This window comes from Schistocerca gregaria, chromosome 4, assembly GCF_023897955.1.
Source record: "Schistocerca gregaria isolate iqSchGreg1 chromosome 4, iqSchGreg1.2, whole genome shotgun sequence".
In the NCBI taxonomy this organism is placed as follows: Eukaryota; Metazoa; Arthropoda; class Insecta; order Orthoptera; family Acrididae; genus Schistocerca; species Schistocerca gregaria.
The window spans coordinates 550,122,516-550,138,170 of record NC_064923.1 but is presented as its reverse complement, the minus strand read 5'-3'; the positions used below and the strand labels follow the sequence as shown (position 1 = coordinate 550,138,170).

General features: G+C 44.4%; 1 pseudogene; it reads left to right on the top strand.

Moving 5' to 3' along the window:
• The first annotated feature begins 10,679 nt into the window (after positions 1 to 10,679).
• On the top strand, positions 10,680 to 10,797 carry LOC126268466 (5S ribosomal RNA; annotated as a pseudogene).
• The last annotated feature ends 4,858 nt before the right edge of the window (positions 10,798 to 15,655 follow it).

The following is a 15,655-nucleotide window of genomic DNA, read 5'->3' as shown; positions in this document are numbered from 1 at the left end:
ACTGATTGTCCTTAAGTATGATTTAAGCAGTTATTTATGTCATCTAGGCAGAATTGTCTTTTGATTCTCTTTTCAGTCACTTATAAATTAGCACAGTTCTTTAATAGCACTTGCAGCCAATATCTGAAAAAAAGTTACTGGCAAAATAGTTAACTGTTCTTAAATAAATGCACAAGTGTGACAAAATGTGAGCCATTGTTGCTCTCATTTCTTGCGTAAATGTGGAGAATATTATGTCCTGAGAAAGATTTGCATAATGAAAAAGGTACAAAAGACATTGTAAATCAATAAATAAAATAGATACCGAAATATTGATTCCAGGGACTGTAGCCACAATGCAATGCTATCATCTGAGATATCGTTTCCTGAAATCGCATGAAGCAATTTAAAGTTGTTAATTCAGAAGTTCATTGAGTAAATATTTATTAACTGTGAAATATTAGCTTCTGTAGTTTTAAAGATGTTGAAATATTGTTGTGTAATAGGATGCTATCCATTTTTCTGAGATCGCAAACGTACACAGATTTGCATTAATATTTGATGTGATTTATTTTCGAATCTCAAAGAGCTGTAACTTAGCCATCTTTCAGCTTGCCTAAAAGTCCGTCATGTCTTGGAGCATTGTCTCCTGTACATAGGCCATGCAAGCATAAGCCATCAAAATTTCCTGTAGCGGAATTTTCCCAATTTCTGTCAACGCTACTAGTCTTTGTACCTGGACTCACTAGTACTGATCATATAGCCAGAAGCCAAAATTGCCATGGCGCTTTGGATCCACTAGCGTTCAGTTGCACAAGAAATTCATCTCTTACTAATATTGGGCGACGATTAGCTCGCCTAAATGTGCGTTACATTACATGGTGTGAGAATGTTCACATGACCACTGATACCAGCATCAATCTACAACTGACACAGCATGTCCAACTTGAGCTACAGTTCTCGAAAAGGACAATCCAGACAGTCGGGAGACCACAATTTGACCCTTTTCAGAATTGTCTCAGTTGGCTGCAGAAAGCGCAATTGCAACTCTATAGCTTTGTTACCTCCTTGCACTACACTGAGCCTTTTGGTTGTGAGCATTCCCTATTGAAGGACATAATCAGATGGCGCTATGGTAGCTATCACTCTCCACTATCTGTTGGCAGGGGACATTGAAACAATTATCTGTACTTCTACTATCCCTCAGTTATCATACGTCATCATCGAATCAAAATCTACGTCGTCTTCCCAGGTGCACTACGGCATTTTTCCAGCAGTGTATATTATCCTTTTCCTTTATCTTCATCTGCATACACTCTCAACACATATATTGCATACATATCTTGCTGCCCTTCTCTTTGTCCAACTGTTTCACCCCCTCTCTCTCTGTCTACCTCATCCTCCAACTTCTATCTATCCATCTCTTCCTCCTCACTCTCTCTCCTTCTCCATCTCTTCCTACCCCTTGCCCATTTCCTGCGCACCCTCCATCCAACCATATGTTCCTCCCACTTGCCTCTGACAATACCCTCCACCCTCTCTTCTTTTTGCTGCTGCCCACTATTTCTGTCCAGTTCCTCCTCCCTGTCTCACTCTGTCCAATCTCCCCTCCCCTTTCTCTGTCCATCACCTCCTCTCCCACACCTACCTATCCATCTTCTGCTCTCCTTTCACTGCCCAACTCTTCCTCTCCCTCTCTCACTATCCATGTGGTTCCCATCGCTCTACTCAGCTATTCCGATCCATTCTCCTACTACCCAAGCAACACACTTCTTCTCTTTCTTTCTTTCCATATTCTTTTCTCTGCTCTCTCTGTCTACTCTCGCCTCGTCCTTCTCTCTATCCATCCCATCTGTATACCTCAGCCTCCCCCCTTCCCCCAGTCTTGTCCACATGCACATGTAACCTCTGCAAAGGAGGTCAATGAAGGAGATCAATACTACTCCCACGAAACTTTTGTCATGCAGGGCAGCCTGGATGGTAGGGTCTGGAATAATGTTTTTTGCTAATGTAAAGGCTGCAGAGTAAAGCACGCCAATAAGATATGCAGATACCATTCTGACACAACACCCCTTTCAAGCAGGGGACCTTATATGGCAGGAACTGAAAGAAAACTTTTTTATCCATATCTCGAATCCTACCAGAGCTTTCAACACATATATTTCACATATCCTCCTCCTCTTTCTACCCATCTCGTCCGCTCTCTTCTTACCTCCTCTGGCCCCTTCTTCTCTTAGCATCTCCTCTTGCATCTATCTGTCTGCCCATCTTCTCCTTACCTTCTATCTCAACCCATCTCCTTCTCTTTCCACTCTATTGGTCCGTCTCCTTGTTTCCATTCTCTGTCGACTTACCCTCCTCCTCTCTGTCTGACATCTCTTCCTCCCCCTTTTGTCTCTGCTCATTGATTCCTTCCCTTCCCCCCCCCCCCCACTCCATATCCATCTCCTCCTGCCTCCTCTATCTCTGTCTATTCCCTCCTGCTCCCTTTCTCTGTCCATCCCCCCATCCCCTCTATCCCCCATGTCAACCTCCCCCAGATATACTCATCAACATGTGTAGACCTTGCAGAACACTTTGATAAAGCAGGCCAATACTACTACAACACAATACATCTGTCACGCAGGGCGGCCTAAATGCCAGGGACTGGGAAACCATTTCTTCTTCCCGAAATGCAGGCTGTTTCTCAAAGCAAGTTGATAAGGCAAGGTGATACTATTCCTACAGCATATGCCCTTTGTGCAGGGCAGCCTAAATGACAGGAGTTGAAAGAAAACTTTTTGTCCATATGTCTGCACCTATTGGAATTAGGAGAAAATAAATCCCACCGCATTGATACTTGAAACGTTTGCTGTTTGTATGCCATATTTGGTTTAAATCGATACAGGGGTATAGTAGGAGATCGCTCCCATACCCCTGGGTCAATTTCAACCATTCTATATACACTTATAAAGAAGGAAGAACGTTGTATATACTGAATCCAATGAAATGTTATGTGAATTGTTTTCGTTGTTGTTATGATTTTCTGTCTAAGGACTGATTTGATCAGCTCTCCACGCTAGTCCGTCCTGGCCAGGTCTCTTCGTCTCTGCATAACTCAGTTACCGACCTGACGATTTCTTGATGACCCAGGATATATATCTCAGTTGTTTCCTTCTTTTAGTTAAGCTGTGCCATGTAACTATTTTCCCACCACTTCGATTCAGTACCTCCTCTTTAGTTATTCAATGTATCCATATAATTTTCTACATTCTTCTGCAGCGCCATTTTTCAAAAGCTTCTGTTCTCTTCTTCCTGAAGTGATAATGACCCACATTTCACTTCTATTCCCATTCCTTCAGAAAATGTGTCCTAACACGTAAATTCATATTCCATGTCAAAAACGTTTTCTTTTCCAGAAATACCGAGTCAAAAACATTTTCTTTTCCAGAAATACTCTTCTTTCTATTGTGTTCCCCATATCTACAAGGACTAAAAATGTATGTTTGCCTTTCTTTAACTTACATGCTGTGGTAGGTCATAGGGGTTAGCATGTTCCTACATTCTCCAAGATCTCAAACTCATCTTCCTCAAAGTCAGCTTCCACCAAATTTTTCATTCTTACTTTAACAATTGTGTCTGAATTTTGCTTCCATGACTTTTTAAACTCATTGGTAACATTGACATTTGTCACTATCTGCCGTTTTGGAATGGGAATTATTACATTCTTCCTGAAACTTCGTGTGCATCAGCTCTCTCACATATCTCGCACACCATTCAAAATAATTTTGTCTTTATTTGCACTCTCAAGACCCTCAGTATATCTGACGGAATTGTCTTTTACTCCAGGGATCTTGTTTCCACTTAGGTCATTAAGTGCTCTATTAAATTCTGCTCTTCTCAACCTTATCTACTCATCTTTATCTATGTTTCTATGTTCTCCACTCTTACTGTTATATAGTCTTCAAGTTTGTTTAGTATAGACGCTCTGTAGTGTTGAAGTGAAACATAATGATTACTACACACCACGAGATTGAATGCCACCCGGTGGCGTTGTGGGCAAGTGAACCAGCTAGCGAAAGTATACAAGTGAAGCTTAAACAGATGGGAAATGGGTCTAGCGACATTATGGGCTGAAAATTTGGAAATCCACTGACACAAATTACTTTGACAAAGAGCTGATTGTTATGGCCTCGTGTCTGAGAGAAACTGGTCTGATGTTCGCTTGCCATCGTCGTAGGCATCAATGGAAAGTAGATGAAGGGAGGTGAAACCACGAATAGGTGACACAGTGTTGAACATATATGGCCCATCACAAAATGTGAAGGTTGGAGATTTTGCCACTGTGTAAGACAAAAGAAAAAGTGATCTGTGGCAGATCTTCTGACAGAGTAAAACGCTGGTGCAGACCAGATGATACGAAGCACACCATTCAATGGGCATGGTTGAACATGGAGTTCCATCAGCTCCGATTGCAGTGGGCACAGGATCATCGGGGCTGGACCTTGGATCAATTGAAACGTATCGGCTGAACGGATGAATTATGTTTCTTTTTACACCAATTCTATTGTCGTGTCCGGATACACCGTCATCCAACTAAACGGCTGATCTAACCATGAATCATAGCACGAAAGCAGTATTATGATATGGAGGATATACACCTGAGTTTCCATGGGGCCGTGGTAATAATGGAATGCACCACGATACTTGTGGACTACGTGTGGCTCACCTACATCCCTTCAACATCTACATGACCATGTTGTAAGTCACGCTGGAGTTCCTGGCAGAGCGTTCACCGAACCACCTTCACAATAATTGCTGTTTTTCCAATCTCGAACAGCATGAGGAAAAACGAACGTTAATATCCTTCAGCGCGAGCTCTGATTTCCCTTATTTTATTATGATGATCGTTTCTCCCTATGTAGGTCGGCGTCAAAAAAACATTTTCGCATTCGGAGGAGAGAGTTTTTGACTGAAATTTCGTGAGAAGATTCCAGCTTAACTAGAAACACCGTTGTTTTAATGGTGTCCACACTAAATGCTGTATCATGTTCATGACATTCTCTCTCCTATTTCTCGACGATAAAAAACGTGCTGCCCTTATTTGTACTTTCTCAAGATAATCAGTTAATACTGTCTGGTAAGGATATCACATCGAGCCGCAGACCTTGAAAGAGGACGGAGAAGCGTAGTATAGGCAATGTCTTTGGTAAGTCTATTGCATTTTCTAAGTATTCTGCCAATAAAACGCAGTCTTTGATACGCCTTCCCCAAATTTCACTTAAAGTTTTGATAATTGTAATTTCTAGGTTGTTGTTGTTGTTGTTGTTGTGGTCTTCAGTCCTGAGACTGGTTTGATGCAGCTCTCCATGCTACTCTATCCTGTGCAAGCTTCTTCATCTCCCAGTACCTACTGCAACCTACATCCTTCTCAATCTGCTTAGTGTATTCATCTCTTGGTCTCCCTCTACGATTTTTACCATTTACGCTGCCCACCATTACTCAATTGGTGATCCCTTGATGCCTCAGAACATGTCCTACCAACCAATCACTTCTTCTAGACAAGTTGTGCCACAAACAACTCTTCTCCCCAATTCTATTCAATATCTCCTCATTAGTTATATGATCTACCCATCTAATCTTCAGCATTCTTCTGCAGCATCACAGTTCGAAAGCTTCTATTCTCTTCTTGTCAAAAATATTTATCGTCCACGTTTCACTTCCATACATGGCTACACTCCATACAAATACTTTCAGGAACGACTTCCTAACACTTCAATCAATACTCGATGTTAACAAATTTCTCTTCTTCAGAAACGCTTTCCTTGCCATTGCCTGTCTACATTTTATATCCTCTCTACTTCGACCATCATCAGTTATTTTACTTCCCAAATAGCAAAACTCCTTTACTACTTTAAGTGTCTCATTTCCTAATCTAAGCCGGCCGCGGTGGTCTAGCGTTTCTAGGCGCTCAGTCCGGAACCGCGCGACTGCTACGGTCGCAGTTTCGAATCCTACCTCGCGCATGGATGTGTGTGATGTCCTTAGGTTAGTTAGTTTTAAGTAGTTCTACGTTCTAGTGGACTGATGACCACAGATGTTAAGTCCCATAGTGCTCAGACCCATTTGAACCATCCCAATCTAATTCCCTCAGCATCACCCGACTTAATTCGACTACATTCCATTATACTCGTTTAGCTTTTGTTGATGTACATCTTATATCCTCCTTTCAAGACACTGTCGATTCCATTCAACTGCTCTTCCAAGTCCTTTGCTATCTCTGACAGAGTTACAATGCCATTGGCGAATCTCAAAGTTTTTATATCTTCTCCATGGATTTTAATACCAACTCCGAACTTTTATTTTGTTTCCTTTACTGCTTGCTCAATATGTAGATTAAATAGCATCGTGGAGAGGCTACAACCCTGTCTGACTCCCTTCCCAACCACTGATTCCCTTTCATGTCCTTCGACTCTTATAACTGCCATCTGGTTTCTGTGCAAATTATAAATAGCCTTTCGTTTACTGTATTTTACCCGTGCCACCTTCAGGATTTGATAGAGAATATTCCAGTCAACATTGTTAAAAGTTTTCTCTGAGTCTACAAATGATAGAAACGTAGGTTTGCCTTTCCTTAATCTTTCTTCTAAGACAAGTCGTAGGTTCAGTATTCCCTCACGTGTTCCAACATTTCTACGGAATCGAAACTGATCTTCCCCAAGGTCGGCTTCTATCTGTTTTTCCATTCGTCTCTAAAGAACTCGCGTTAGTATTTTTCAGCTGTGACTTATTAAACTGATAGTTCTGCCAAACTCTTCACGCAGTACCATATCTCCCATTCCATCTTCATTCACATCCTGTTCCATTTTCATAATATTGTCCTCAAAAACATCGCCCCTGTACATACCCTCTATATACTCTTTCCACCTTTCTGCTTTCCATTCTTTCCTTAGATCTAGGTTTCCATCTGAGCTATTGATATTCATGCAAGTGGTTCTCTTTTCTCCAAAGGTCTCTTTAATTTTTCTGTAGGCACTATCTATCTTACCACTCGTGAGATAAGCTTCTACATCCGTAAATTTGTCCTCTAGCCATGTCTGCTTAGCCATTTTGCACTTCCTGTCGATCTCATTTTTGAGACGTTTGTATTCCTTTCTGCCTGCTTCACTTACTGTATTTTTGTATTTTCTCCTTTCATTAATTAAATTCAATATCGCTTCTGTTACCCAAGGATTTATACTATCCCTCGTCTTTTTACCTACTTGATCCTCTGCTGCCTTCACTATTTCATCTCTCAAAGCTACCCACTCTTCTTCTTCTGTATTTCTTTCCCCCATTCTTGTCAATTGTTCCCTAGCGCTCTCTCTGAAACTTCCTACAACCTCTGGTTCTTTCTGTTTATCCAGGTCCCATTTCCTTAAATTCCCACCTTTTTGCAGTTTCTTCTGCTTTAATCTACAGTTCATAATCAATAGATTGTGGTCAGATTCCACATCTGCCCCTGGAAATGTCTTACAATTTAAAACCTAGTTCCTAAATCTCTGTCTTACTCTTATATAATCTATCTAAAACCTTCTAGTATCTCCAGGGTTCTTCCATGTATACAACCCTCTTTCATGATTCTTGAACCAAGTGTTAGCTATGATTAAGTTATGCTCTGTGCAAAATTCTACCAGGCGGCTTCCTCTTTCATTTCTTAGCCCCAATCCATATTCACCTACTACGTTTCCTTCTCTTCCTTTTCCTACTGTCGAAATCCAGTCACCCATGATTATTAAATTTTCGTCTCCCTTCACTACCTGAATAATTTCTTTTATCTCATCATACATTTCATCAACTTATTCATCATCTGCAGAGCTAGTTGGCATATAAACTTGTACTACTGTAGTAGGCCTGGGCTTAGTGTCTATCTTGGCCACAATAATGCGTTCACTATGCTGTTTGTAGTAGATTACCCGCACTCCTATTTTCCTATTCATTTTTAAAGCTACTCCTGCTGTACCGCTATTTGATTTTGTATTTATAACCCTCTATTCACCTGACCAAAAGTCTTGTTCCTCCTGCCACCGAACTTCACTAATTCCCACTATATCTAACTTTAACCTACCCATTTCCCTTTTTAAATTTTCTAACCTACCTGCCCGACTAAGGGATCTGACATCCCACGCTCCGATCCGTAGAACGCCAGCTTTCTTTCTCGTGATAACGATGTCCTCTTGAGTAGTCCCCACACGGAGTCCGAATAGGGGACTGTTTTCCTTTCGGAATATTTTACCCAAGAGAACGCCATCATTATTTAATCACACAGTAAAGCTGCATGCCCTCGGGAAAAATGACGGCTGTAGTTTCCCCTTCCTTTCAGCCGTTCAAAGTAGCACAACATCAAGGCCGTTTTGGTCAGTGTTACAAGGCCAAATCAGTCAATCATCCAGACTGTTGCCCTTGCAACTACTGAAAAGGCTGCTGCCCCTCTTCAGGAACCACACGTTTGTCTGGCTTCTCAACAGATACCCCTCCGTTGCGGTTGCATCAACGGTACGGCTATCTGTATCGTTGAGGCACGCAAGCCTCCCCACCAGTTGCAAGGCCCTTGGTTCATGGGGGGGGGGGGGGGTAGGTATTTCTAGGTATATAGCTAAATTTACGGCATTTAGATTCCATTGACTCTACGTGTAACCGAAGTTGGTCGGATTCCTTTTAGCATTCATGTGGATGACCTCACACTTTTCCCTATTTCGGATCAATTTCCAATTTTCGCACCATACAGATGTCTTACTAAATCGTTTTCCAATAGATTTTGATCTTCTGATGACTTTACCAGACGATAATCTTCTGATGACTTTACTAGGTGATAAACGATAGTTTCATTTGCAAAAAAGCTAAGATAGCTGCTCATATTCTTTCCTAAATCGGTTATGTAGATTAGGAACAGCAGAGAGTCTATAACACTACCTTGGGGAATACCAGAAATGACTTCTGTTTTACTCGATGACTTTCTGTCAGTTACTACGAACTGTGATCTTCCTGCCAGAAAATCACAAATCCAGTCCCGTAACTGGGACGTTGTAACACAAGCATGCAATTTAATTATAAGCCGCTTTTGATGTACAGTGCAAAAGCCTTCTGTGAATCTAGAAATACGGAATCAATTTGAAATTAGTACTCGACACTTCGTGTGTGTAAAGAGCTAGTTGTGTTTCACAAGAACGATGTTTTCTAAATCCTTGTTGACCTTCTGTCAATTCACCGTTCTCTCTGAGGTAATTCACAGTGTTGCAGCACTATAATGTTCCAAAATCCTGTTGCATATCGGCGTTAATTCTTGAGCATCAAATTTAGTGGATTACTCCTATTGCCTTTCTTGAATATTTGTGTGACATTTGCAACTTTCCAGTCTTTGGATACGGATCTTCCGTCGAGCGAACTGTTGTACATGATTGTTACGTATCGAGCTACTGCAGCCGTATACTCTGAAAAGAACCTAATTAGTACACAATCAGGACCAGACGACTTGCTTATATTAAGTGATTTAAGTTCCTTCACTACTCCGAGGATATCTACTTCTAAATTACTCACGTTCGCACATGTTCTGGAATATTTTCTTCGCCTTCTTTTGTGCAGGAATCACGGAAGGCTGTGTTTAGTTCCGTAACTCTGCTATAGCAATAATGTCATTTCCATTGCTTTCGCGGAGAGAAGACACTGCTTGCGTTTAGCCACTAGCGTTCTTTACACACCAACAGAGTCACTTCGGATTTTCTTCCAGGTTTTGAGACAAAGTTTCGTTGTGGAAACTGTTATAAGGATCTCACACTGAAGTCTCCGCTAAATTTCGAGCTTCTGTAAAAGATCGCCAATCTCGGGGGTTTTACGTTCGCGTAAATTTGGCATGCTTTTTTCGTTGTTTCTGCAACAGTGGTATGACTTGTTTTGTGCAGCTTGTGGGAACAGCTTCGTTATTTGTTAACTGATTTTGTATAAATCTCTAATTTGCTGTTAATATTATTTCTTTGATTTCGAGCCACATCTGGGGTACACTTACACTGTTAATTTAGTAGGAGTGGAGAATGTCTGTCAGGAAGGCGTCAAATGACTTTTCATCTGATTTTTTGCATAGATATGTTTTTCGTTTATTTTTGGTGGATTTGGGGTATACGGTATTGAGTCTCCCTACGACAACCCTGTGTTCCCTAATCCCTGTATCCGTTTCTAAGCTCGTTACGAGCTCACTATTGTTTGATTCTAAGAGGTCAAGTGTGTTTTCACAATCGTTTACTACTCGAGTGGCCTCATGAACTAATTGTTCAAAAACGGCTCTGAGCACTATGGGACTTAAGTTCTTTGGTCATCAGTCCCCTAGAACTTATAACTAACTAAACCGAACTAACCTAAGGACATCACACACATCCATGCTCGAGGCAGGATTCGAACCTTTGACCGTAGCGGTCACGCGGTTCTGATGTAGCGCCTGGAACCGCTCGGAACTAATTGCTCGAAATAATTTTCAGATAATGCTTGTAGCACACTTGCGTATGATGTTTTATGCGTACCTCCGGATTTAATCATGTATTTTCGCCAACATATCAAGAGTAAGTTGAAGTCACCACCAACTATAATTGTATGAGTCGGGTAAGTGTTTGATATTAGGCTCATGTTTTCTTTGAACCTTCCAGCAACTACAGTGATGAGCCGAAACATTGTGACCACCTACTTAAAAGTATGGCAATGGCCTTGCCGCAGTGGATACACCGGTTCCCGTGAGATCACCGCAGTTAAGCGCTGTCGGGCGTGGCTGGCACTTGGATGGCCGACCATCCAGGCCGCCATGCGCTGTTGCCATTTTTCGAGGTGCACTCAGTCTCGTGATGCCAATTGAGGAGCTACTCGACCGAATAATAGCGGCTCCGGTCAAAGAAAACCATCATAACGACCGGAAGAGCGGTGTGCTGACCACACGCCCCTCCTATCCGCATCCTCAACTGAGGATGACACGGCGATCGGATGGTCCCGATGGGCCACTCGTGGCCTGAAGACGGAGTGTTACTTAAAGCATGCTGGTCCACCTCTGGAATGCATTTCCACAGTGACTCTGTGTACCATGGATTCGACAAGTACATAATAGGTTTCCAGAAGTTTGTGGCACCAGATGCATATTCATAGGTCACACACTTCCCATAATTTACCAGCAGTTGGTTTGTGGGCCAACAAATCAACAGAAGTTCACACGGACAGTTATCAAATGTTCAAAATGTTCAAATGTGTGTGAAGCCTTATGGGGCTTAACTGCTGAGGTCATCAGTCCCTTTGACAGTTATCCTGCTGGAAGATACCGTCGCTGTTTGGGAAGACACCAATCATAAGAGGCTACAGGTATAATCTTGAGGTAGTCCACAGCTCTCGTGGTGCCGTAGATTACTACCGCAGGTCCTACGGGAGCCCAGGAGAACGTTCCCCATAACGTAATACTGACCCCTCCGGCCTGCGTCCGTGGTACGCTGCATACACTCCTGGAAATTGAAATAAGAACACCGTGAATTCATTGTCCCAGGAAGGGGAAACTTTATTGACACATTCCTGGGGTCAGATACATCACATGATCACACCGACAGAACCACAGGCACATAGAAACAGGCAACAGAGCATGCACAATGTCGGCACTAGTACAGTGTATATCCACCTTTCACAGCAATGCAGGCTGCTATTCTCCCATGGAGACGATCGTAGAGATGCTGGATGTAGTCCTGTGGAACGGCTTGCCATGCCATTTCCACCTGGCGCCTCAGTTGGACCAGCGTTCGTGCTGGACGTGCAGACCGCGTGAGACGACGCTTCATCCAGTCCCAAACATGCTCAATGGGGGACAGATCCGGAGATCTTGCTGGCCAGGGTAGTTGACTTACACCTTCTAGAGCACGTTGGGTGGCACAGGATACATGCGGACGTGCATTGTCCTGTTGGAACAGCAAGTTCCCTTGCCGGTCTAGAAATGGTAGAACGATGGGTTCTATGACGGTTTGGATGTACCGTGCACTATTCAGTGTCCCCTCGACGATCACCAGAGGTGTACGGCCAGTGTAGGAGATCGCTCCCCACACCATGATGCCGGGTGTTGGCCCTGAGTGCCTCGGTCGTATGCAGTCCTGATTGTGGCGCTCACCTGCACGGCACCAAACACGCATACGACCATCATTGGCACCAAGGCAGAAGCGACTCTCATCGCTGAAGACGACACGTCTCCATTCGTCCCTCCATTCACGCCTGTCGCTACACCACTGGAGGCGGGCTGCACGATGTTGGGGCGTGAGCGGAAGACGGGCTAACGCTGTGCGGGACCGTAGCCCAGCTTCATGGAGACGGTTGCGAATGGTCCTCGCCGATACCCCAGGAGCAACAGTGTCCCTAATTTGCTGGGAAGTGGCGGTGCGGTCCCCTACGGCACTGCGTAGGATCCTACGGTCTTGTCGTGCATCCGTGCGTCGCTGCGGTCCGGTTCCAGGTCGACGGGCACGTGCACCTTCCGCCGACCACTGCCGACAACATCGATGTACTGTGGAGACCTCACGCCCCACGTGATGAGCAATTCGGCGGTACGTCCACCCGGCTTCCCGCATGCCCACTATACGCCCTCGCTCAAAGTCCGTCAACTGGACATACGGTTCACGTCCACGCTGTCGCGGCATGCTACCACTGTTAAAGACTGCGATGGAGCTCCGTATGCCACGGCAAACTGGCTGACACTGACGGCGGCGGTGCACAAATGCTGCGCAGCTAGCGCCATTCGACGGCCAACACCGCGGTTCCTGGTGTGTCCGCTGTGCCGTGCGTGTGATCATTGCTTGTACAGCCCTCTCGCAGTGTCCGGAGCAAGTGTGGTGGGTCTGACACACCGGTGTCAATGTGTTCTTTTTTTCCATTTCCAGGAGTGTATTTCAAACAGACGTTTGCCTGGATGACTGCACGTCTGCTCACAACCATCGGCCTGGTTTAACAATATACGAAATTCGTGTGACCAGGCATCGTAATTCCATTGATCCGAGGTCCATTTTCGACGACCCATTGCCGACTGGAATCGTAAATGACGATGCTGCTGGGTAAACATGGGAACACGTAGTGACTCTCTGCAGCGGAACATAATGTTCAACACTGCGGTGAACGGTGCGCTCCAAACATTTGTTCCTGCGCCGGCACTGGACTCTGACGTCGAATTTACCAGAGATCGCTGCTATCCTGTTTTAGAGAGAGGGAAAGCCTCCGATCCCTATGTCCTGGGATGAGGTATGGACGTCCATCGTCTTGTTGCCTACTAGTGGTTTCAGCATTCTTCAGCCACTTACCACAGATGCTCAAGACAGAGGCATGCGAACCGCCGACCTGTTCGTCGTTTCCGGGATGTTCACGATCAGGCACTGAGCCACAATCTGGTTTTCAAAAAGTCGCTTAAGTCGTCGGATTTCCACATGTGCGCTACTTACAATCGCTAGAATGATTCCCCTTTCGTCTCTGTTCTGTTCGCATACTTATCTCACCACGTCACGTGCCCTCAGCGGCGCCAGGCAGCATAGACCTCACGGAGGCCAGTGGTCATAATGCTTTGGCCCATAAATGTATATATTCTGAGTTGGGAGGTCAGTAAAATGCTCCAAGCATTATTTATTGCTTTTATAATAGTGACCTCTGCCCATGCTATCTCACAGGAACTACCTACCTCAATTTCGCTACCAATATAAACTACTTCTAACATCAACAAACGCGTCACCACCAACTGTATTTATCTTATCCTTTCTTCATACCGTTAGGACCTTCGGAAAAATTTTGGGCTGAACTTATCTCCGGCTTTAGCCATCTCTCTGTGCCTATAACGGTTTGAGAATTACTGCTTTCTATTAGCGTTTGGAGCTCTGGTACTTACCCAAAACAACTACGACAATTTAAAACTGTTATACTGATGGTTCCTAGATCTACGTTCTGTGTTCGACCTGCATCCTTCCAGACTGAAGCCCGTTCTGTGTTTCGATGAGGCCCTCTAACCTAAAAAAACGGCCCAGCCCACGCCACATAGCTCCCGTGATGCGTGTAGTAGCCACCTGTGTGTGATGGACTCTTCACGTATTTATCAGAACCAGAAATTCACCATCCTATGGCGCTAGTCGAGGAATCTGCAGCCTACACGGTCGCTGAACAGCCTGAGCCTCTGATTCAGAACATGCGTCAGACTTTGCACCAGACGTCTGAAAACGTTCCTGCCGACTATGCTGCAAGTGGTGAGCTCTTCTTTCGTCTCGCAAGCAAGAATGGTAGCCTTTATCACTTCTGATAGCCGCTAGAGACCAGAGAGAATCTCTTCCGATCCAAAGCGACTCACAGCATTGCCATCGACATGAGTCTCCACCTGCTCTTCATACCATGTGGAAGGACCCGTTCCATGTCTGGAATGACTTCACCCAGTATGCACACGAAGTGCACGTTGGCTTTCTTCCCTCCTCGGCAACCATGTCCCTAAGGGGTCCCATAAAGGGCACAGCATTGGAGCTCCTAGCTATCAGTAATCCCGCCCTTTGTGACTGCCAGATCTTGCAGGCTGAGAGGTTTCCTCTGAAACAAGACAAGCGACTGCATCTGGCTGAGGGACATTGTCAGCCACCGATAGCACCTGCAGCTAACCAGTGAGGCCATACGCCCCTTCCCCCCCCCCCCTCCCAGTCTTACACAGCCTGCCACTCCCCGAGGCGACTCCCGCTCGACCATGGGTGAAGGGTCAACCTCAATGGGACCAGTAACTGGGCTGGAACTGGTGCGGGCTGATCGACGGATTCGTGGATCGTGCTCGACGTCCAGTGAATCCTCACGGCCAATGGAACAATGATGCCCTTTCATTGCAGCCTCAAGCTGTGTAACAGAATCCAACACAGCCTCGAACGGAGAGCGAAGTGTCACAACTCAGCTCGTATTCACACATAGTCTCTATCCATATTTACGACGGTGGATAACTACACTACACAGACAAACGACCATCGACACGCACTACGAAAATCCACTGTAGACACTGACGAAACCCCAAGAACTGTGTCAAATGAAATAGATTAACATGTAGAATTTTAAATACCAAACTAACAAATCACATATTTGAGACAAAATAACCAACCCTGTTTAGGAACTTGTAAAACGTCACGAAATCGGTTACTTTCCGACACAAATGAAAACGCGAGAATAATGTGTATTAAATATTAAATAAACAAGTAGAAATTCAAAAACTGAGTTACGAAGCACACAGATGAAATGATATAATTCGCTGCTGGTAAGAAACCCGTAAAATGTCTCAAAGTCGGTTGCTTCCCTGTTGCTGCTATGTCTTGGCGGGCGGCTGCTGCTTTCGCGGTTGATGTCTTCCTCAATAGCGATGGCACCTTCCATCTGAGTTATTCTTCGTGTCACAACACCAGAATCGTGCTACAGTGACTTGACGAGCATAACAGTGAGTACAAGTTGATGTTCTGGTCATCAAATTCGCCTGATCTGAACCCAGTGGAACATATCTGCCATGCTACAGGCGCCAACTCAGCGTACATAAACCACCGACCCGAAATTTGTTCGATTTGCATGACGTGTAGCTAGACATCTGGGCCACATGTCTATGGAAACCTACAAACACTTGTTACCTCTACACCACGTAAGTTCACTGCTGTATTTCCTTATAAAG